The sequence below is a fragment of the Stigmatopora nigra genome, chromosome 14, assembly GCF_051989575.1.
Source record: "Stigmatopora nigra isolate UIUO_SnigA chromosome 14, RoL_Snig_1.1, whole genome shotgun sequence".
NCBI lineage: Eukaryota > Metazoa > Chordata > Actinopteri > Syngnathiformes > Syngnathidae > Stigmatopora > Stigmatopora nigra.
The window spans coordinates 7,348,330-7,370,594 of record NC_135521.1 but is presented as its reverse complement, the minus strand read 5'-3'; the positions used below and the strand labels follow the sequence as shown (position 1 = coordinate 7,370,594).

General features: G+C 40.3%; 1 long non-coding RNA gene across 1 annotated transcript in view; it reads left to right on the top strand.

Moving 5' to 3' along the window:
* The window catches only part of LOC144207744 (uncharacterized), an 84,987-nt gene that overhangs the window by 21,909 nt on the left and 40,813 nt on the right, over positions 1 to 22,265 (top strand). The gene's annotated exons all lie outside the window — the stretch shown is intronic.

The window sequence follows — 22,265 nt, the reverse complement described above, 5'->3', positions numbered from 1 at the left end:
TAATGTGAGTGATTTTGCCTAATGTGATGGATCATCACGGCGTGTCCCGAGTGGCGTGCATGACTTCATTTTGCATGTTTGTCATTTGTCCACTCGTCATCAATGTGGCTCGTGCACAACTTTGATTATGTGCGCATTCCGCAATTGTGAGAATCACCTGTTGGTGACCGCATCACTTGCATCTTGAGACAATTACTTGGAACCAAGCTTGTGTGCTTTCATTGAGAACCATTTTACAATGTTCGTTTGGAAACTAGATCTCAAAGTATATGCTAGACAGCTTCGGAATGTTATTTCTTCGTATTCACCTAATGGTGAAGTCATTTTAGTGCCTTATAGATACTAATCGGTATCACTAATGACACTTGATTATAGACCCAAAAAGGTCTACAATAACCATGCGTGAAAGGACAAAGGAAATTTGGCAGTTGGGTATAAAGTCACCATTATTGTGACATTTTTGGACTGTCCTACAATGTGCGACAATGAACTTCTCTTGAAAATAGCAGGTGACAACGGCATTCCATTGCTTCCAAGGCTCTTGATGGGGGGGCCCACATAGCGGATTTTTTCGCTTTCATAGTTTTTCCAAGCTGTTTGTGGTTGGCGGGTTAGGGAAAGCAGAGCTAGCAATTGGCTGCCCCTCAAGTAAATGCGCAGCTTCTGCCGCATACCAAGAAAGAGGATGACATCCAAGCCTTATCGGGTGACCTTGGGGGACAGCAATAGTGGTCTGGCCTTTACTCCACCGCTGTGGTCGCATATTGCGGGGGGTTGGGAGATGGGGGGGCTTGGGTCTATAAGAAAAAATAAGATTGCAGATGTGCATTTGAAGCCTTTTGACAGGCTGGCACGATGCCGACCAGCATCCTGGCTGACATTTTTACCAAAGCCACTCATATTGCACTCGCTGTTTAGAGAAAAGGCAGCACTTCTGTCTTGTCTTTTCTCCAGCCTAGTGTCGTGCACCGGTGGACATTATTGAACTGGAGATGAGGAGTCTGAATCCTGATTCCAGCTAATCCTTTGATTTGGCTGCTGCAGTTGGAAAAAAAAGATGAGAGGATCTCTGCTTTGTGTGCCCAGGTAATTGGACTGACATCACGTAATTAGGTGTCAAGAGAGAAAAGAGCAAGTGGTCGCACTCCAAATTTTTACTTTTTTTTTTTTAGTTGTGAGGGAATAGGAATTTGCTTTAAAATGTTAAAGCATTCTTTGTCAATGTTGGAGAATCAGGTTAACAAAGTCGCACTAAAAAGAGCCAAATATACGCAACTTTGGTCTATTTATTTTTTTACTCTGAAATGTAGAATTTTTAATGATGAAATCTTGTGCCTTTGTGTCTCCATTTTTTTGTTTTCTTGGCCTTGGACATCAACCGAATCAGCAGTTGATCGATTAGTTTCCCCTAAAAGAGCCTCGGAAGTTGAGTGGGATTGGTGGAAAAGCTTTGTTCCTGTTAATACAGGCCCCCCCTGACCTGTCGGTATTTCAAGTTCCCCTCTGGTGTGGCCATCACAAAGACAGGCCTTTTATAAGCATGGGCTGTGAAGATGGGGTTAGATGGGCAAGCCCTAAGCATACCAAAGGATCTGTACTCCTCCAACCTGTGAACTGCTCAATTTGTCTTGCTGGTCGGTGGAACACAAACAAGCAATCAGCACCTGTAGTTTTCAAGCCTGCAATGGGAATATTTTAATGTAATCTAAGTAATTGTATCCTAGGACAATCCATAATCCCCATAGTGTGAAGTCAATTTCACTCATCTTTTGAAACCAATCTCAATGAAAATATAGTACTTTTCTCAGAATGCATTTTGGAATTAGCTCTGGAAAGTATTTTTAAAGTTGTACTCCAAATGACTGACTCAACTGCTACCAAAAAATGTCTTTATTTCAAAGTAAGTCGTCGTTTGGAAATTTGTAATTTTAAATTGTTATGCGTTGGAGCCACCGTAAATGGGTAACGCCCTCTACTAGATACAATAGATGAGGATAAAAATGTCAGATCAGATTTGTTCTATTTACTCGACCTGCACCATCGTCTTCGCGCAGATGTTTGGAAAGGAAACAGGATGCCTAATAAATCTTGAGCATGACGTTATCGAATTAGTCGAGACTTAGCCCCTGATGCCATATTAAACCCAGTCTTTTCCACTCCGCTGCTTTCGATAATACATTAAAGCTCTTCGATGATAAACTCGGTATCCTAGCATCCCTCCGATGCCATCGTTTCTCATTAATGCAAAAGAAAAAGCAGCGGTGGCAGCATTAATAATAAATGAACCAATGTATTTCCCATTTGCGCAGTGCCCGTTTTTCAGGAAAGTGGAATTACCGTCAGATTGCTGTTTGCGGCACAACAGATGAACAAACCGAACACAATTGCCATGTTGCATTTGCAGGTAGCTCTATGTTGGTATAATTACTGTGTTTATAAGCACACACGGTACTTCTGTTAAGAAAGACTGGTCAAAGTACAAGTACCGATTTAAATTTTACGTTATTACTTCCAACGACTGATGATTTAATGCCAAGGGCTAACGTTTTACAGTGTATCAAAGTCCTGGTCTGGTTGAGCAAGATTGAGTGTGTGGTTTGGCTTTAAGGCCAGTCGGCCTCATCACAGCAGCGATGACAGTGGAACGTAAAGGGTGGCAGCGGAGGCGACGGCAGTTGTTGTACTTCTAAAACCGTCTTTGCGCCGACTTTGAACTGTCAAACGCGTATCGGGAAACCCGAGAAGCCGCCTCCAGTGGCCCAGAGTCTTGTTTTGTTGACCCTGTCCATTCCTGTTGTTACGTACAGTCTGAACCTTGTCTTTTTTTTCTTAAACCTCTATTCATTTCACCATCAATGCGTTTTCTTTCACTTGATTTGCTCGATGGATGTGAATGACTGACAGCAGATCAGTACTTTGCAGGGCTATCCGTTACTCAGCGTGTCAACAATAATTCTTGACACTGTCCCATCATAAACCCTGTTTAAACCCTGACCCTCTCTTTGGCATACTAAGTCTTCTGCAATGTTCCTTAGGATAACCACAGATGCTAAATACCTTCGTGACATCAATGTGGTGCATTTTTCCATTGGTAACTGGACACACGCTTTGAACAAAGTGCATGAACCACATTGAAAGTGATCATAAAGTTAGAATAATATCTATTATGTGACCATTTAGCATTTTTGAAAATATGAAATTGTTTTGTAAAAAAAATCTAACAATTTTCAAGACTAATTGTTTACAAATTATGATAGCAATTCATAAAACAATTATCATCTAAAATAAGTCACATTTTCGAAGAGTTAATAAAATAATAATAGCTTTTATGACTCCAATGCATTTAGAAAATTCACATTTAAAAAAAGTCTCCTTACCATGCTCACATTTTCTATTTTCTCTCCTAAATATTTTTCCACAATAAACGCAAAAAGTTATGAGAGTAGAATCATTTTTCAAGTTAAATATACACATCTTTCCATTGGTAACCGGATGCCTGGATGCATCCCGGGCTGGCGAACAGCTATAGTGTGAGGCCGCGGGTGACGATTGATCTGCGTATGATTGATAGCTACAGCTGATAGGCCGGCTCTGTTTTCAATTGTACAAGATCTGGCACTTCTCACCTTGTAAAAGTGCTTAAAGGGGAGCTCTGGGATGAATGAGGCTGAAGGGCTGGAAGATGACGAGAGATTGCAAAGCTTGGGTAGTCCGACTTATATTCATGACAGACATTTACTTACTGTACTGCTGCTATCGACACAAACGAGAGCTAAAAGGTGGCAATCAGTAAGGTAGCTTAAGTGTTTGTTTGACACCCAATACCAATTCCGACACACGAGTAGTTATTGCCTTACGTCGATATTTAAAAAAAAAAACACAATCAACTACAAGTAGGTTACATTGTGTAAAAAAATCACAATAATGCCTCGTCAAATGCAAATGGGGCTCTATTGTAATTCTGATTTGAATCTGTCGATGGATTAAGTTGGACTGTGCCATTTTGCCAAAACACGTTCTATAAAATATGAAAATGGATTTGATGGGTGTATGCAGGGTGAGAAGATGCAGATGTCAAACTGTGATTCATCTGGATCCCATCGAGCGTTTGGCAGCAATTGAAATGTGAAACACGGAAAAACCCAGTGAACACGTTCTGATGATTATGTCTCTGTCAACGCGCATCACATCATCAACTAATGCGCTTTATTTCATTTTGAAAAGTAACCTCATAACAAAGACCCTAAATGAGACTCACTTATTATTTAGTGAATATGAGGGCGGTCTGCCACATCACCTATGACTTTCGTGATTTCTTGCAATAAAAAAACCTCCTTTGACAATAAAATATTTTCCTAGCAAACAAAATTTAAATTATATATGGTATATTTCATCTTGTAAAAATTGCAGTCAATGTGTTAAGTGTCTGAACAAACCATGTGAGCAATAACTACATTTAAGTCAGTATACAGTTATGTATGCATATTTTTTTCAAATTAGTAAAGTATTGGCACTTGGAAACTCTGTCTGTCAGTACTTTCTTAATACAGGACCATTTGTACTTAACTGTGCAATTTGAGATTTGATTCAGACCAGAAACTTCAAAGACAAAGCTGTTTTTTTGCAGGTTTTTGGCTTCCAAATTTGTTGTATCAAAAATAATTGTACACCTAAAATTTTACAGGCCATTTTCTTGGTTTCTGTACTGAAAATATCTTGCTCAAAAGTGATCTGAGAGTCTTTGTGCTCTGGAAGTTATTAGGTGGTAATGAATTCCCAGCAGTTTGATTTGTAGTCTGCGAGGTTAAGCCCTCAAACGTTGGGTCCTGCGGTTCGGAAGAATCCCAGCTCCCGGTAGTGAGTGATAGTTGCAATGTAAACGGAGCGTAAAAGCCAATCCGTTGCTTCTGCGTTTGGGCGTCCTGTCATGCCTGATTATAAATCCATCTTATTTGGGGAAAAAGAGTGGGCGTCCACTCGTTGACATTTTATCTACAGTATATCCATTCACCCGGGATAAAAATGGCAATGAGAGACGATTAGGGTGGGGGGACGTTGGAATCCGCTGGTTGTGACGGCGTGGCGGCCTTTGCACCGACAAATGGCGGAGTTTTGTTGGCGGCGGTGTTGACAACTCCAGCTGTCTCTAGCGTAGACAAACAGCCGCGCTCAGAGCCGTCGCTCCGTCATCACCACTAGGACGACTTGGAACAAAGAACCGTTTAAACTCCTAATATTTCTTCCGACTGAGGAAACATGAAACTTTCCCATAATAAAATAATGAAAAAAAAATTCAACATAAATTGTATTATCAATGATTTTAATAATCTGACTGTTTTTCTTAAATACAGTTCATTCACTCCCCTTTTCACAAGTATTTGAGTAACACATACACTATTCTAATGGAAAATAATGACATGCAGAAAATAAAATATAAAACTCTTTGTCAAAGCTACAAATTTATTCAAATTTTTTTTTGTATTAAATTTTTAAAAATTCCATTTTCCTCCCCAGCTAGCACAACTTTTTATCTCAACATCTGCCTTCCCTGTTCTGACATCCTCCCTATCCCTCCCAAGCCTTTCCAGTGACACACTGCCAACTTTTTTTCCCCTCCTTCTTTGCGGCACAGTAGCTCTCAAAAGTTTGGCGATGACTTCACGCCGCCGCTCTTTTGGCTTGGGCGGCGGTCAACAAGAGAGCACACACAGCAGGCCTCTTGAGAGTCGCGAATGAACGCTCTTTAACAGCAGGCACGACAATGTCAAACACTACTAACGCTATAACTTTTTTATGGCGACTCTGTTACATAATGGCCTACTTCACCGCAACCAGACGCTGAGAAAGAACCATTGCATAACATTAAAATATGGTTTCTGGAAGGCACTTTCTAGTTACTGACTTCCATTTCGTCCGTAGTTTGAATGCCTGATTTAAATAGGGTGATAGGCCCGCCCACTCAAACCCGCCATATTTTCATGTTATAAAAATTCTTGGGTTGAAATTGGCTTAAAAAAAATCTTTTTCCCTCTGCTAGAGTTAGTGCACCATTACTACTCACTATAATAATACTTGCATTACTATTTCTTCTTCCCCCATTAATGAGTGCAACCATTTCTATCCATCCAGATTCTTGAATTTTATACCTGTAAAAAGGTCTCCTCTGATTCGTCGAAATAAAGTCAAATATGAGTTATTTTCCAATTTATTTTTACTCAGGCATAAATGCTCCCTCGTGGTGTCACATACACGTGACGCATCCTCCAGCTTAAGTGAAGTCATATAAAGTAACATTGACCCGGCATAAATTATACACTGGAGTCGCATTAAGCAATAAACAGCACATTAGCTTATTTCAACAGCGCCACTTGTCTATTTCTGAGACTTTAATCAATCACTCATCGTAGCAATACGAGTCAAGGCCCCGAAAAGACGGGGAGCGTGTGGTTTCTGACTGAAAATAGCTTTGCTGCCTAAAGAAAACTGAACAAAAGAACAACTTTTTGACTATCGAGCAGATTAGATTGTTAGAAGAGTGCATCAGTGGTTTTAAGTCGTATCGGGTGACGTTTTGGCTGTTGGGTTAAACAAAAGTGACAGTAATAAGAGCATCAGCTGCTTGTGCACCAAGCAGTTGGAGCTAAAAAGGAAAAAGAAAAACGCCCTCCTCCGCATTTGATTGGTGGATAAAAGTGCTGACGAGATGGTAAAGACGAAAGCGAGTGAAATAATGCTCGCCGTTGACGTGGTCCATAGACGCATTCTTTGTGGTCGCACATGCAATTGCCTGTGTCGGCTCCTTTCCCTCAAATGTTTTCCTATCACTGGTCTTACGCTTGCATTTTTACGGGAGTCGCAAGTCAAACCCTCACAATTGATCTGATACCTTTTAAGATGAAGAACTCCAATCCTCATTGCTTTTAACTACTGTTATGTGGCGTCATAAAGAAGATCCAGGCTCTAACTTAACTTGATAAGCATATTCAAGGAATATATATCAACTACTGGCATCAATATCACCACAGATAAAGCACTAAAATAACATTATCGGTTGACGGGTACTAAGGAATAATGTACCAAGGCAGCGCAATAAGTACATTTTGAGTTCCAGTTTCCAACCGCCCTCCCTTCTTTAAACGGAATGGATGTCTCGCGTCGTCAATATCTGTCAAAGCAATGTCTGACCAAGCCATTATAGCAATTATTTTGCAGTTAAGTGAGTATACAGTAATATTGTATGGGGAGAAGAAAAAAGGATATTGGTCGGAATTGGTATTGGTAGCCAAAATATAGTATTGGTGCCTCACTTTTTGAAACATCCACCTCATTCACTTCTCATGTTAGGCACACACATTCATACCAACACGTGCACATTGTCGCAAGCATCATTAAAAAAAAGGAAAAAAAGTTTCCACCTGTTGTCACGGTACTGGGGAAAAATGTGAACCCCACCTGCAATTCTTTGCTCTGGCAATGTATGTGTGTGTGTCAACCTTCCACCCTCATAAACAGGTGCCCTCCACCACCCCCAATAGCTATCCAGTTCCCCTCTTTGATAACTCATTACAGACTTCATTAATTCTCCCCTCCCCTTGCGCTCGGCTGCCCAGTGGGCTCAGATGAATTCCCGTGCGAGCACACCTCGTTGGGCCTGTGTAAGTTTTACAAGCAGAGATTAACATGTGTGAAAACAAATGTAATTTGAACACTCCCCTTGCACCTCAGCACTGATACCCAAGCGTTTGTGCCGGATTGCACTTAAATCAACTCCCATGACATTTAACAGTGAAAAAATCATAATCTTTATTCTTAAAACTTCTCATTGTACGAAACAGAATCACTAAAAGGACTTTCATTTCTGTTCTATCAAACAAAACTAACTCTAAGACACACAACCAAATGGATGTCCAATCATTTTAAATCCCTGGAATCACATTAGGCTAGATTTAACTTTTTTCTTCTGTAACGACACCGAACATCACACAGAGATTTCAACTGCAATATTGTAGATTTATTTCCTGGCCAATGTAATGATAAATATTCTATTGCTAAAATGTGAGATACGTTATTGTAAGCCTTTTGTCAAAAGTTGCATTAGGACGCACTAATAAAAGGGTAAAAACTAAGAATGAATTGTTGTATATACATCACAATTTATCTTTCTTTGTGACTGCCTTTCAGCATTTATATATATAATTAAGTAAAGGTCACATTTGAAAGTTCCTTCGAGCTGCCTCCTGCTTGCCTGACTTGACTTTGTGTTAGCGTCACACTGTTTTCTTGACATTGATTGTTGATTGTACAGAGAACACTGGACACCCGATACCCCCCTGCCCACGTGATACCAGTTGCACGTCAACTCATCTTGTTGGCTGTCTGATGACATGGGGGCACGTGCAGTTGGAGCCCGACTGGACAAGACAAGGGTGCCCACTGGTGTTTATGATCAGAAATAGATTTTAACAGTTGTAAATGGAGAGCACTTGAATAGCGCATTTACGGTCAGGTCACATTCACCCATTCACACAAGCATCCATAGACCAATGGTGCTGCTGTCAAGCCAAATGTCAAGCAAAGTTGGGGTTCAGTGTCTCGCCCAAGGACACTTTGGCAGTATGCAGTTGTAGCCAGAAATTGGATCATTGACCCTTTAGTCCCAAGACCACTTGAACTATCTGCACCACTATTTCCACCCAGTACTAATAATGAACATTTTGTACAACTTTAATTTGGACAGTTTTTCCCCATTCCTCTTTGCAGAGCCTCACAAGCTCTCTGATTAAACCAGGAGTAATTATCTCGTATAAAAGTGGAGTACCTATAATACTTTCAGTAATGTTTTGATTTACATAATATCTGCCAGTTGTTCATGATAATTGTCATCCCGTGCAAAGAAAAAATGTTACATTGAGTCCATCCAGGGTCTTTTCCTCAGCTGCCCCTCGACCATCTGAGCACTTGCTAAAGATGTAGTGGCCAAATATAGAAAGCTATTTGTCACCCTGACTTGATGGATCACCCCAAAGCCAAACTATGTCCCAAGTCCAAAGAGAGGTACGACTTCCATGCAGTCACACAACACGACTGTTGTGTCCCGAAATGTCTTTTTGCTAGGACACCACCAGAACTGCCATTTTCTGCATTGTTTTCCTCTTCAGAGATTGCACGTGACATCAAAATTGTTGGTTTTAATCAGATACCAAATAAAAAGCCAACATTGCAGGTGAATACTTTATAAGAAGGTACCGAGATATATGGTATCATCACTTCTAAGATTATTCAATATTTTTTATTGATTAATGTACCGGCATTGTCCATCTAATAATTTCATATACCCCGCATTCTGTCTAGGGTCATGGGTGAACTACATATTTTTCCATTTGAGTGGCGAGCGGCTGGGCACATTGAAAGAAAATCGTTAAAACAAGGGGGTAATCTTGCAAACTGGAAAGCCAAGCTAGGAACTGTAAGGCCTCCGTATGAATCCATTTCTACCATGTTGCCCTGAAGGTGTAATCAAATAGCTAAATCTGAAAACATTCTCACAGATATAAAGTGAGAAACTCAAACTAAGTTACTGATCTCATTACACCTATTTCCGAATCAATAACCTACCCATATCCATAACCCCACTTGCTACTGTTCAGGTTTACCAAGTGGTCAGTGATAAGGTTTAGGGATTAACACCTATCAACAATTTTGAATCTTTACTGACACTTATTTGTGTATTTTTTCAATGATTGAGCAAATACAAGCAGCAACTTTGCAAGCAGAATTGATAACAGTGCGAGTTTGATAACACTTACACCGATAAAAGACGCTTTGCATTGGAACCAAATCATCTAATTCAGGCTCCATTAGCATACTGTAATAGTAATTCTTACATTCAAGCATGCAACTAACTGTCTTATTCATTGTTTAGAAAAAAAATGGACACAGAGGGCTATCGATTGACCTTGTTAATGAAATACATCGAAGCAGCATATGTCAATACAGGCCGACAGGAGAAACTTTTTCTGTCCATCCACCCGCTTCGACACTATAGATTTATCCATGCCTTGCTTCCGTAACAAAAAAATAAAAAGCGCCTGAATGCTCTGGATCGAATTCCATGGACAGAAATACCCCCACTTTTTTTCCAGGAAGCTCTCCAGTGGTGTTTTAAATCAAGGAGCTTGTCTGATGAGAATCAAGTTCAAAGCTTCTTGCCGCACACAATATGCTGGGATGGTTAAATATCCCAACAGATGCTCTACTGACCCTATCCCATCCCACCAATATCAGCAGTCCACTGTTATATAGTTAATACATTTACTTAAAATTGGTAAAAATAGTGGGTATAAAAGACATTAGCTGGTGTTGAAATGAAAACAGTCTGCCATCTCCAAATGAATGTCCTTTTAGTGACTATAAAAAAGTTGACTCGGTGTCCCTGTACCCTTCAAAGTGCCTTAATGTCTTCACAGTTGTTCACATTGTGAATGTGAACTGCTTGTTAATCTCCACCGTATCGCTTGTTGTTTGCACCTTTTTCTGAAGCCTCAGGCCTTTTAACACTGACTTCCAAGCGCCTTAACACTGCAAATCATAACTTCATTCCTTAATTTGAAGCCCTAATTAACTAACAGACTAATGTTTGGTTGAAGATAAGTCTTTGAAACTTTCACACTGTCTTCAAACTATTAATTCTAATGCTTGAAGACCTAACTCTGGCCTAAAAATTACAACAATACTTTACAACGCTTATGCCCCTTTTTTTTGAATCACAGACTGCTAAGAACAACTGTGCATAGCGATGGAGATGTCACATGTACTGTTTGCCTTCTTACATTTTCTTTTTACTGGTCCAGAAGCCACCATATCAGCCTCCATATTTTCCTTTTGCCATTCATGAGGCCAATATTTGGGGTATGTGGATGGTACGTTCGCTTTACTTCAGTCTATGGGCGGCAATTAGGTGGCAATGTCCAATACTGCAATATTCTTCAAACAATTCCGAGACTTTATTTTTTAAGACAGCCTCTTTTCTTCTTCTTTGGAGCCCAAATCATGTAGATCGTGACCTTGGCTTGAAACATTACTTATCTTTGGCTTTTCAAACTAGACTTTGAAATTATAAGATTTGTTTGGTTCGAAATCGTGCTCATATTTTCGAAAGTTTTCAAACAACTAACTTTACACCCTCACACTTTTCTAAAACCTTGAATTTGGCATGAAAGCCTCACTTTCAGGCCCTTAGCAGCAAGTAGTTAGTACAAGTGTTAAAGTTCAGTTGTATTCTTGCCCTGACATTTGAGTCAAAGTCAAATCGAAGATCGTTCTCGCTGGGCTGCGAGTCACTCATCTGTGATTGATGATGAATTTATGAGGTGTCAGCTTTGGCGTTGGCGTACACCAAATGTGTCTCACTTCCGTCAAGTCCAGGAAATGTTCCACTCCGGACTTTGACACCTCACTAGCACCCAGTCGCTGTCAAGGTCACATTTGTTTTCCCTCCCAAATAATAATAATTATTTTTCCCCCTCTGGGGGAGTTTTCCATTCAGATGGAAGGTCTCCCTGGCAAGGCTCAGCCATCTGTCTATATACGGACAGTCGCTAATTATTTTCAGGCCGGATCAAAGGTAACCTCGGAATGTTTTTTTACCCGCCAGTCTATTTATAGCGTCTCCTTGCTAACTATCTGCCGCATGGAGCTGATTGGAGATTATCACGGAGTGCATCAAAAAAGAAACGAGGCTTGTTTTACACTCGGATCACTGCCTATAAATACAATCAAATAGAGGAAAGGGAGTCGTGAGGAGGGCGTAAGGGGGAGTGTTGTTCGGAAGGGTGATGATGTGTGTGTAAATGTGCGCCGTTATTTGGCTGCAGTTATGCCGCATGCACAAACAAGTGCACGCACATATACACTCATGGACACAGTCATAAGTGAGTGTTGAAACATGACAACATAAAGTCTACTGGCCAGGGGTAATGTTGCTTCAAGAAAACTCTGAGTCTGCTTTGGTAAGCCACTTAAGACAGGCTTGAGACCCTACTTTGAAACCAGAAACCTGTAAATATTAACCTCGGTTCGAATCCCTAACCTTTGCACGAATCCTTACTTTGAAGCCCTTGCTCTGCTATTGGTACAGTATCGACATCGGCCAATGCCCCACAGCCGGCTGTCAGTATTTGGAGCCAAAAGAAAGAAAGTTTAAAGTTCTACTTTTAAGACAGGGTTTAAATTTAAATAAGAGTTTAATGTTAGGGTTTGAAGTCAGAATTGTGAATGAGTTGGGGATTCAAATCACTGGGTAGGTTTCAAAATATGGTTTTCCAGACAATATCTAGAAGCAAAAGAATTCTTATGCCATGTTCTAGTATCTGTAGTGCTGTCTGTAACACTGGGGCCAAGACCAAAGTCATACTGTGGCAGAAAAAAAGGCATGTTCAAGTTCCATGTGAAGTTTGATGTTATTGGGCGCTGTGGCGCTGAAACCAGAACCGAGGGTCCAGCTGTCTGGGCGGGGGGTCCCACGAGCGGATGGTGAGGGGGGCGCAGCCGGGTGAGCCAGATAGAAATGACTCATTGTGATTGTAACCTTCACGGCCGAGGACCTGAGCAGCTGTCCGTCTGCTGGGTTGGCGGTGGGCGACCAATGACAATAAGCTTGAAGTTTATTGAGTAAAAGTGTATTATAATTGTAAATCTCTGCTGTGAATTTACCACGAGGCAATCTTTACTCCTGAAAAGTTGCCATGCTTGCAACATATCCTAACATCCCAAACAACTCAGCCTCTATGTTGACTGAATTGTTGCCATGGTAGCAGAGTCACGTGTAGTTTAAATCCTGAAGACAACACACACGCGCACACATATATACACACATACACACACTGACAAAGATAATATGTAAATGTTGTGAGAGGAGCCAATTAGTGAATTGATCTTATTTAGGGAGCTTTCTGGTGCTTTGATTCCAAAAACATGTTCTTTTTACCCCCACAGTAATGTCTCTCATGTGGAGCTGTGGGTACTTTTAGTGGGAAACAGAGTTCCGGGGGGTACATGAACGTGCTCAGTGGTAAGCATTTGTTGACATTTTCTGGCCAGTGGAAGACTTGAAAGAAGCGTTGCACACATTTGGATTGGAAACACATTGGTAGAAGCCACAAAAGTAAAAGCACAAAGTGGTAAATAATTTGCATATGAAATCGATAAAACAGGATTTTCTTGAAGAGCTAACCACTCAATCAATCAACACAATGTCACTTTCACTTAAAGTGAGGTAAGACAGTCTCTTCTGAAAACTGAAATCTCTGAAACATCCCATCACAAAAACTTAACTGAAGACTTGTTATTGAATTTCAATCCAATTTTAAAATTGTATGTTTAAAAAGCTGACCCTATTTGAAACCATAATCCAGTCTGGAAATTTGACATTATATAACAATAATAATTACAAGCGTCTTCAAAACAACTTTTGTAAATAAACAAGTTTGCATACACTGAAACTCTACCTTCAGATCGTTATCTTTACACTTTTATCCCAAACCCTGCCTTTGATCCCTTATTTTAAATCCTTACCCTGTCTTTCAACCTAAAACTTAAACCACAACCTTGCTTTTAGTCATCATTTTAAACGATAACCTTCATTTGAAACCGAAAACCTGACTTAGGCCCTAATTTTCAACCCGAGCTCTCCATGGAGGCTACTACTTATTTTGAATAACTTTTTTAAAACAATGTACCTGGCATGAAAGATTACTTTGACACGTTCTCCTTTTTTTCCACCAGAATTTCATTCAAAATCCTTAAACCCTCTAGAAAATCAAAATTAGAGACCTCCATTCAGGCCTAAAACTCTAGACCCCAGGATAAAAAATAAAAAATGAAAAAACATTCTTGATATGAATTTCTACTCTGAAACCCCTTATAAATACCTGAATCTGAATTTTCAACCTTAAACATGGCTCAAAATACTAATTTGAAAAAAGTCATGTTTTGAAAACCCAATTAACCCTAGCCCTGACAGGTGGAGTAATATTCCATGGATCAAAAAAATTATTCATATTCAAAATTGCTTTTCTCTGAGATAGTGTACTAGAACTAGTACTGAATTTTTGCCCTATGATGCAGAATTCTGTGTGAGGATAAAAATGTTGACTCATCAGAGTGAGAGAATGTTAATAGTAATCAGCGTCAGTGTGGGATTGCCGGCTTTGTGTGTCTGAGTGTATGTAAACGTGCGCAGACAGTAGTGTAGTCTTGAGCCAAGCGATGTCATCCGCATGAGCCGTGGCCAGCGCCGAGGTGAACATGTCGTGGGCGCGGGGGCTGAGGTGGCGGGGCCGGTGAAGGCCTCATCGCCACTTTAATTTTTTCCCCAAGGTGAGCTGGGAAGAGATCAGTGGCACTAAACCCTGGGAATTACCCTAGATATTGGCCCCCTGTGCTCTGCAAATGAAATCCTGCCGCCGGGCCGGAAGAACATGGTGGTTAACACTCTGAAAATCAGTTTTTGTGCAGACCACAGCTGGCGTGAAGTGGGCGGTCAGGGAAGGATGGGGACTGGAAAATGAAGGGGAATGGGGCATGCGAAGAAATAAAAAAGTCGACATTACGCATGAAGAGATTTTCTTTTGTCTCTCTCACTTGTGAGGGTGTCAGGTGGCAGTATGAAGCAGAACTGTAAGTATATGGTAAGCCTGCAGAAAGTCATATTGGAAAAGTTGTAGTATTATTCAAGTCTTACCAATTCAATTATTATTGGTGTTAGTGTTTTGCAGACAATCAATTTCACAGATGCATTTCCTGGCCACTGTGTCTATCTATACTTGTTTTATTGCCATAATGTGAAATAATTGTTATTGTGAGCCTTGCATTGCAAATCACATTAGTATTTGAAACATATTTGAACCCAGAATGGCTAAGCAAAAGGGACCAAATTGATCCAATGTTTCTGTTAATGTATGTAGTGTAATAGTATTTTCTTAATACAAATTCCAGCACAATGTGATTGGCCACACCTTCACTCCATCCGCTAACCCCCGCACCCCGGCAGATGAAACACGATCTATTGCCCGATGCGATCAGACGGATTGTGTTCCCTCTCACTTTGTTTAAACAAGGCCTTTTTGAACCTCCAAAGTGTGACTTAATAAAGATGAAAATGGGGCGGGGGTAGGTTTCCCTTTTTGGTCCCTCGATGAGAACCACATGCGCAAACAGACGGCCCGTAGTGTGGCGCTAAGTGCCGCACATGATAGGAGGAACAGTAATCAGATTGGTTTCCTGTGACAAACAATAACATTTATGTTAAAACCTGCTGCTCTGAGGGCAGCGCGGTAGCTCCCAGGATAATCGCAGACTGCAGATTGTCCTCTTCTCCCGCTTGGTAACACCATGGAGCCTGGGTCACATGACCACCAATGATCCACTTTCTTAATAAGCATGTTCTTATATTGACCAGTTAAACAGATGCATTTTGCTATTAAAAAGAAGTTTTCAAAACAACAAAATTATTGGCCTTCTGCCTAATTTGCATTAATGATAGTATGTCTTAGTATTTCTTTTCGAATACCCAGTGTAATAACCCAAAACAACAAGTATTTCTTAGGCACAATAATACCCAAGTAAAAAAAAGAAACCGACAACTTGTTGCTTGAAGTATTTTGGTTTGTGTATGCAAAAAAACATTTTATGAAGCATGAGGGCTGCCAAGTTGTGCAAGTTTCCATGGCGGAGCGCTTCCTGAAGCTGTCATCACTGGAACCCACTACTGTTTTTGCTTCGAGTCATCATGACTTGTGTGTTTGCATTAGAAAGTGCTGATTATAGGAGTCAGATGTAAGAATACACATTAGCTTTGGGCATCAGTCTCAACATGTCAAACTGTTTTGAGGCGTGTGATGAACAGTCCAGTTAAATTTGCGTTTACCAACCACTTTGCTTCACTTTAGCAGTTTAGTAGAGGATTGATCTATTAGATTGACCGAATGAATCAACTCCCTATTGACCCAACTATAGAATACTATTATGCCTGACTCTAGAAACTACTTCATGACCCATCTAACCAGCAGTCCTGCCTCCTGACACACCCTCTTGTTATCCTCCATAATCGCCTACAAACATATTTTACTTACATAAATCACCTGGAGACGTAGTAGCTCTAAACTACTAGAATTTGTGATTTTCCTGAAACAACTTGGAGACTAGAAATATAAAGTACTTACCTACATAGTAGCTGGGGACAGACCTAAATACATATCCACACTAGTCTACCAACCTCCCTAGTTGCCAACAAATTTTCATACTAACCCTGCCTGATTATCTCGGCTGTTTTGGCTCCGTTAATAGTGGAGGTAGTCTAGCCAAATACAGTAATACTCCGCAGTTCAAATATCCACTCTAACAGACAGATATCAAGTATCTTTGGACAGGACACAAAACCCACATCTTCCCCAAGTGGACTTTGCAGCCTCTTAGATGCCAGCATGGTATGTGTATGAGATTCTGCAAAGTGTTTTGGGCATCATGATGGAATGTGGTAGATAAAACTATGTACTTGATTGTAGCTATTAACATACATAGACACCAACCCATCAATTTACAGTACAGAGACACTGGTAGAGTGTATAAACTGTTCTACCCCCACACGGACATACCTACCAAACAACCTCCTGACTTAGAGATCACACTCATATTAACATGCCTAAACATCAACCAAAGTACCAATCTAATGTTTAAACAAAACTATAAAAAATATAAAAAGAGAGCTCCATTGCGGGTCTTGTAAAGACCGCTCCCTGTTACCAGGCCAAATGCCATTTGTGTTATTTACACACGGCACTTGTGGTTATTTCCCTAAGAGACTACTTTAGAAAGCCAGAAATCTTCAGTATTTTCCCTTCTTATTTTCACCACGCCAAGCTCTAAGATTACATTTAAAATGCTAACATGGTAGATGGATACCAGAGTTACTACGCAACCTGCCGGCTGCCCCCCTCATTCTCCTCCGAACATTTTGGGACGTAAAAACAAAGTTGGCTAGCGGGAGGTTAACCACGAACCGTTTTAAGGGCGTTTCTGTGTTTGGTGTCATGTATATAATGTTTCAGAGTCGGTCTGTTAAAGTTTTCTGAAGTATTTCTCCTCTTGCCATTCACGTCGTCATCTCCTCCAGCCACAAGTCCCAGTACCTCAGCTGGCTTCTTGGAAAGCAGCCAATGCAAAGAAACTTGGTGTCTCTCAAAGACGCACTTTCACTTGTGAGGTTACTTTACCGAGTTCGATTGATGGCTCCCTCACTCTTGGTCCATGTGTCATGATCGTTTATTTTTTAATACTCTTCAAAAAGACTCATTTAATTGATGTCTGAAAATCTGTGATATAGTGCCAAATTATGTTTAAAGGATGGTCAAAGCTAGATAACTAACTAGATGGCTACTAGAATAAAATCCCAGATCTCAATATCTATCAGAAATATATCAAGTTTATTGATTTTTTTTTTATATCTAAGTAGACCTCTGGACTTACTACTCAGCATCTTCCTTCTCACCAATGTACCTATGCACCTACCAATTGTTAAGGCAATCATGTCTTTGAAGATCTAGCCAGAGCTGCTTTCCATCCAGTCGTCCACTCCCATCCTTGCTAGTCCACCCAAGCTATCACAACGGCTGTCCGCTGGGCTGACTTGCTATCCTAATGTATACAAATACCTCATTGCAGGAATTCACTTGCTCATTCCCAACCTACCAACATTCCTCCAAACAGTCAGGATATTGTCTGCATCACTTAAAGAAGTAACTCCCACATGCGGTTCCCTAGGTTTGGGATTATTATATATGTTTCTTACTGAGAATAGATAGACAAAAGTACATATTAATTTCACTACTATTATTTCTCGATTGTTCTAGAGACAGAGACTAATGGCTATAGTCAGCGCCAGTCTTTTGAAATTATATCCCAAGATGACAGACACCCTTCTGAGACCGCGACCGGATAATGTGTGACCACATTTCACCAATATGGAGCTAGACACAAACTGCACAACTGACAATCTTTGAACCGTGTTTATTTCCCTCAGTGAGGCGGTAAAAAATGTAGTAATCTTGCTTTATTAAAAAATAAAACAACAAGAAGGCTTACCTGAGTCTGCAGATTGGTCTAAGGGTTATAGGAAAAATACAGTTTCCACAGATTTGCTTGGTTGTTTGGTAGGTGAATTGATAGGAACTTGGTCAGTATTTTGGCTTTAAGCCTGCCCCCCTCCATCCCCTAATCACTGTAGTTAAAGTATCACCTTAAGTCAGTTTGGACATGGTAACTCGGTATTTGAAATACTACAACCTGCTTCATTATATCCAAAGACAAATATATTATGATCAGATCCCATTTGGAATCCATTCTGGCATATGTAGTGGTTTTGTCGTGGTAGGGGCATCTGTTTATTGTACTGCGAAAAGTCTTTTACATTATTATGAGGCACTCAGAGGCACAAGTCAGTAATTGCATGTTTAAGACATTTATAAAAGTCATTTACCAGCAGTGGTAAAGCAGTGGCCATGTTGTAAAACTCTTAAAATTCTCTCTCCCCCGCTTTGCTTTACGCACTGCACACAGCCAGACGGCGCTAACAAAATGCACCCTGTCATTTTTGACTGAAACTACCACACACAAATTGTGTTAAGTTGTCTTAGCTAACAAAATCTGTAAGAATCTAAATTAAAGTTCTTTTCACAATAGTGACTTGTATAAAAGAGAGACATTTTGACTAAGAGCAAAATTGACACTCCTTGCTAAATGCAAGGACACTAAACTGACAATTTGAATTATGGGTGGGCCAATTCCAAATGCACATAAGCACTGTTCACTTCAGCCAATTTTATACCCTTTAAATATCATTCAGACGATGTTTTTTTTTAATTTTTAGAATCGAACAAACAGCTCAGTGCTTGGGATGTGTTGGTGCGGAATGTGGTGTCGAAATAGTTTTTAGCAGGTTGAGTAAAGATTGAGCATTGGAAGCATCAATATGTTTTTGTAGACCAGTATAAAGTTAACACATCTGACAAGATTAATACCAAATGTAAAACAAATGACTTAGTGCTTGCATTTTTTCTTTTGCAACCCAAAACTCTGTTTCGACCACAACCACTGCAAGTGTACTGGATCTGTTGTTGTTTAAAATAAATAAAGTTCCAGCATGGAATCACCACCATTGAAACAAATGACAAAATTCACGTCAATTGTCGAAAAATGGATTCCGTCCTTGAATGCATTTGTCTTTGCCCGCCGCGGTGTCAGAACACTCATGTTTGCCATTAAAAGGCAATCAGACGGCACATGTTCTCGCATTCAGACGGCGGAGGCGAGCGGTGGATTAGAAACAGCTTGGAGTGCAAATTGAATTAGGCCCGTTTGCAGATGACTCCCCAAGAAATTAAATGTCATCCTCGGCCAGACTAAAATGCAAAACACGTGAAAAGTTTTGCCTTCCTGTACTTGGACATGCCGGCTGTGAATCATGCCGGTGACGACGAGGAGGAGAACTATCCTCCCCGTCCCGACGTTTTTCGGACCCCCCGCCGTTTCACAGTGATGATTTGGGTTGTGGACAAAGCGATTGAGTTTCAATGAGGCATGAGTGGCCACGTCGGTGTTTTGACAGACATACAATCTTGGCCTGCTGGGCAGCTTTTTTTCATTCCCCTCCGCTGGCTTCTGTATTTGAAGTGGATATGCAAGACTCATTGAAAGTAATGATGTCTCAGTGATGGCGTTGAGGGAAGGCTTGAGTTGTTGTTTTAATCAGATAATGTAACAAAAAAGGGGGTTATTGCCTCACTTGTCTTGTAATTTGCCAAATCTTTTTATTAAACCATCCATAGCATTTTCCATACTTAAACCTAGTATAAGGGTTTTGATACAGTAGGTTTTTATGTATTTTTTTCTTTTATTCACAGTGCAGTGTTTTTTATCCTCTGCAAAGAATGGTTCTTAAAACTGTATATAGTCCTATCTCGGACTGATATATGCTAAGGCCCAAATACCCGAATAAGAATACAATTATAGAGTTACCACTTAAAATTGAATCAATGGAAATAAAATCCATTAAAAATGCTTCAAAATTAATTCTATGGATCCTCTCGCCAATTCTTCACGATAATCACCATCTTGTTTGATAGCAATAGAAGTCGAAGTAAACGTCTGGCTCCTCTCATGTAGATCTTAAATGAGACAGTTGTACCATTCCGTTGCAATCCAAAAGCAGTTAGTCATGAATTTAAAATTGCATTGACAGCAGTATGTGTTAGACCATCACAATGTGTGCGCTCGGGATTATAACAACAAATAAAAAAGAAACCATCACGCCCACCGCTCGTAGCTCACGTCTCTCCTTTCAACATGACTCATATCTGCTGCGGCACTGTCTGGTCCAACTCACTGCTTGAAAATAAGCTTTAAAAAAAAAATCAACCGTTAATTTTCCACCAGCTGCTGGCCGACAGCATGCGAGCAAACTCAGTTAGGAAAATAAAATATAGGAAATATAGTGCAGTTCAGACCACAGTACACTGATGGATATGTGCAAAATGTGTGTATGTGCATTTTTTCTTCTTCTTTCTAACCACTGACACTAGAGCCGATCTCGAAACAAGAAAAATTAAGAGATGGGAGCAACAAAGCACTCTCCGTTGGTCATGGAGACGGTTGAAATCAAATTTAAAAGCTGCATGCAACAATCAAGCCGTTACAATTTAGCATCATCCATCTACCCAGGATACCTTCTTCTGATTTGAGGCGACTTTCCTAACTAATGACCCTGAAATTCGCAGTGTGATACTAAAAAAAAAGATAAATCCTCTCATGAGGACCCTTAAGATAAAGTTCACGTAGCAAAGCCCCCACGATGGATGCGCTATTAAACCTCACTGAAAAGACAGTTCTAAGAGGACCTTCTGACCGGGACTTCAGAAGACAATTTTATTGAAATTTTTGACTTTGTGCAGCCTAACAACATCTCTGCAAAGAGCCTGAGTAGGAACTTGTAAATACTTTCCACTTATAAAGTTCTCTTGAGATTTTATTTATAGGGCTTTCACAGCATTGGAGCAAATTATAGTGCTCGGCCAGAAAATTATCTTCATTTTGGGCACGTGTTTTCATCGTTGTCGATGGCGCTACCGGCGTGTAACCAGTTGCGCAAATGAAAGGGTGGCCAGGCATTAAAAAACAACACCGACATTGGGCAAAAGTGTGTGCAAGGATCGTTTTTTTTTTTTTGGGGCGCTTCCTGTCAAGATGAGACAAATTAGACACCATTATTCACGTCACTCGTGCAGCTGCTCTCTTAAGTGGTTCCCGCGTCGACTACGGTGACGCTTTTTGCTTTGAAAGCCACAGCCGTAATTTACTGGACCTAAAAGCACTTTTGGCTCCTGTTGGGAATTTTTTTTCCTTGGTTGTCTTCTTCTTTTGCTGCCTTGTGTTGCAGTGGATGCATTTTTTCGTTGCGCCAGAACACTTCGAGAAGTTTCCAAACGTAAGCTGTAATCAACGTCCACCCCTCGGTGCATCGTTGCATCATTTACGAGAAGATATTTCTCAACCACTTCACCGTGACACACTCAAACAATGACAGACGTTTCTATTGGGTCACTGGATAGTCCTCATCTCAGTATTTTATACTGAGCAAAGAACCCAATGTAAAATGTAGATTATTGTCATAAAAAAAGTCTGTACTTTAATATGGAAAGCTTTGTGATGATTTTAGTTTATGAAATATCAGTCAAAAAGTACATATCAAATTCTGTCCGGCAACAAGTGTTAAGGCAAGAAAAGAAGCAAATAAAAAGAAGGAAGATTATGACAAAGTTTGAAGGTTTTAGAGGGAAACCAAAGGCATGACCACAATTTGTGTTGTGTTACACTGCAAAACCTTAATTCTCACCAAGATGAAATATCTAAAGCTTGCTCAACTGAGACACACTTTTATGGTTTGGGATGAAAAAAAGGCTTTAGTAACTCCACTTGTGTTAAATGATCATATGTTAACAACAAAAATAAAAATCATTAGTTTGTATTATTGGTGGTGTGCAAGTAAATTAAACCATTTGCTCATCAAAGACACTCAAACCCAGCCTTCTTCACCCCCTCCCTCATGCCTCATTGACCTTCCAGCCTTTATTGTCCCAAAGTGAGACTTGATTAGCGGGCCTAAAGCCCCCCCACTGAGTTTCTCCTCGGTGGCCGTAGCTGATCTTTTGTACTAA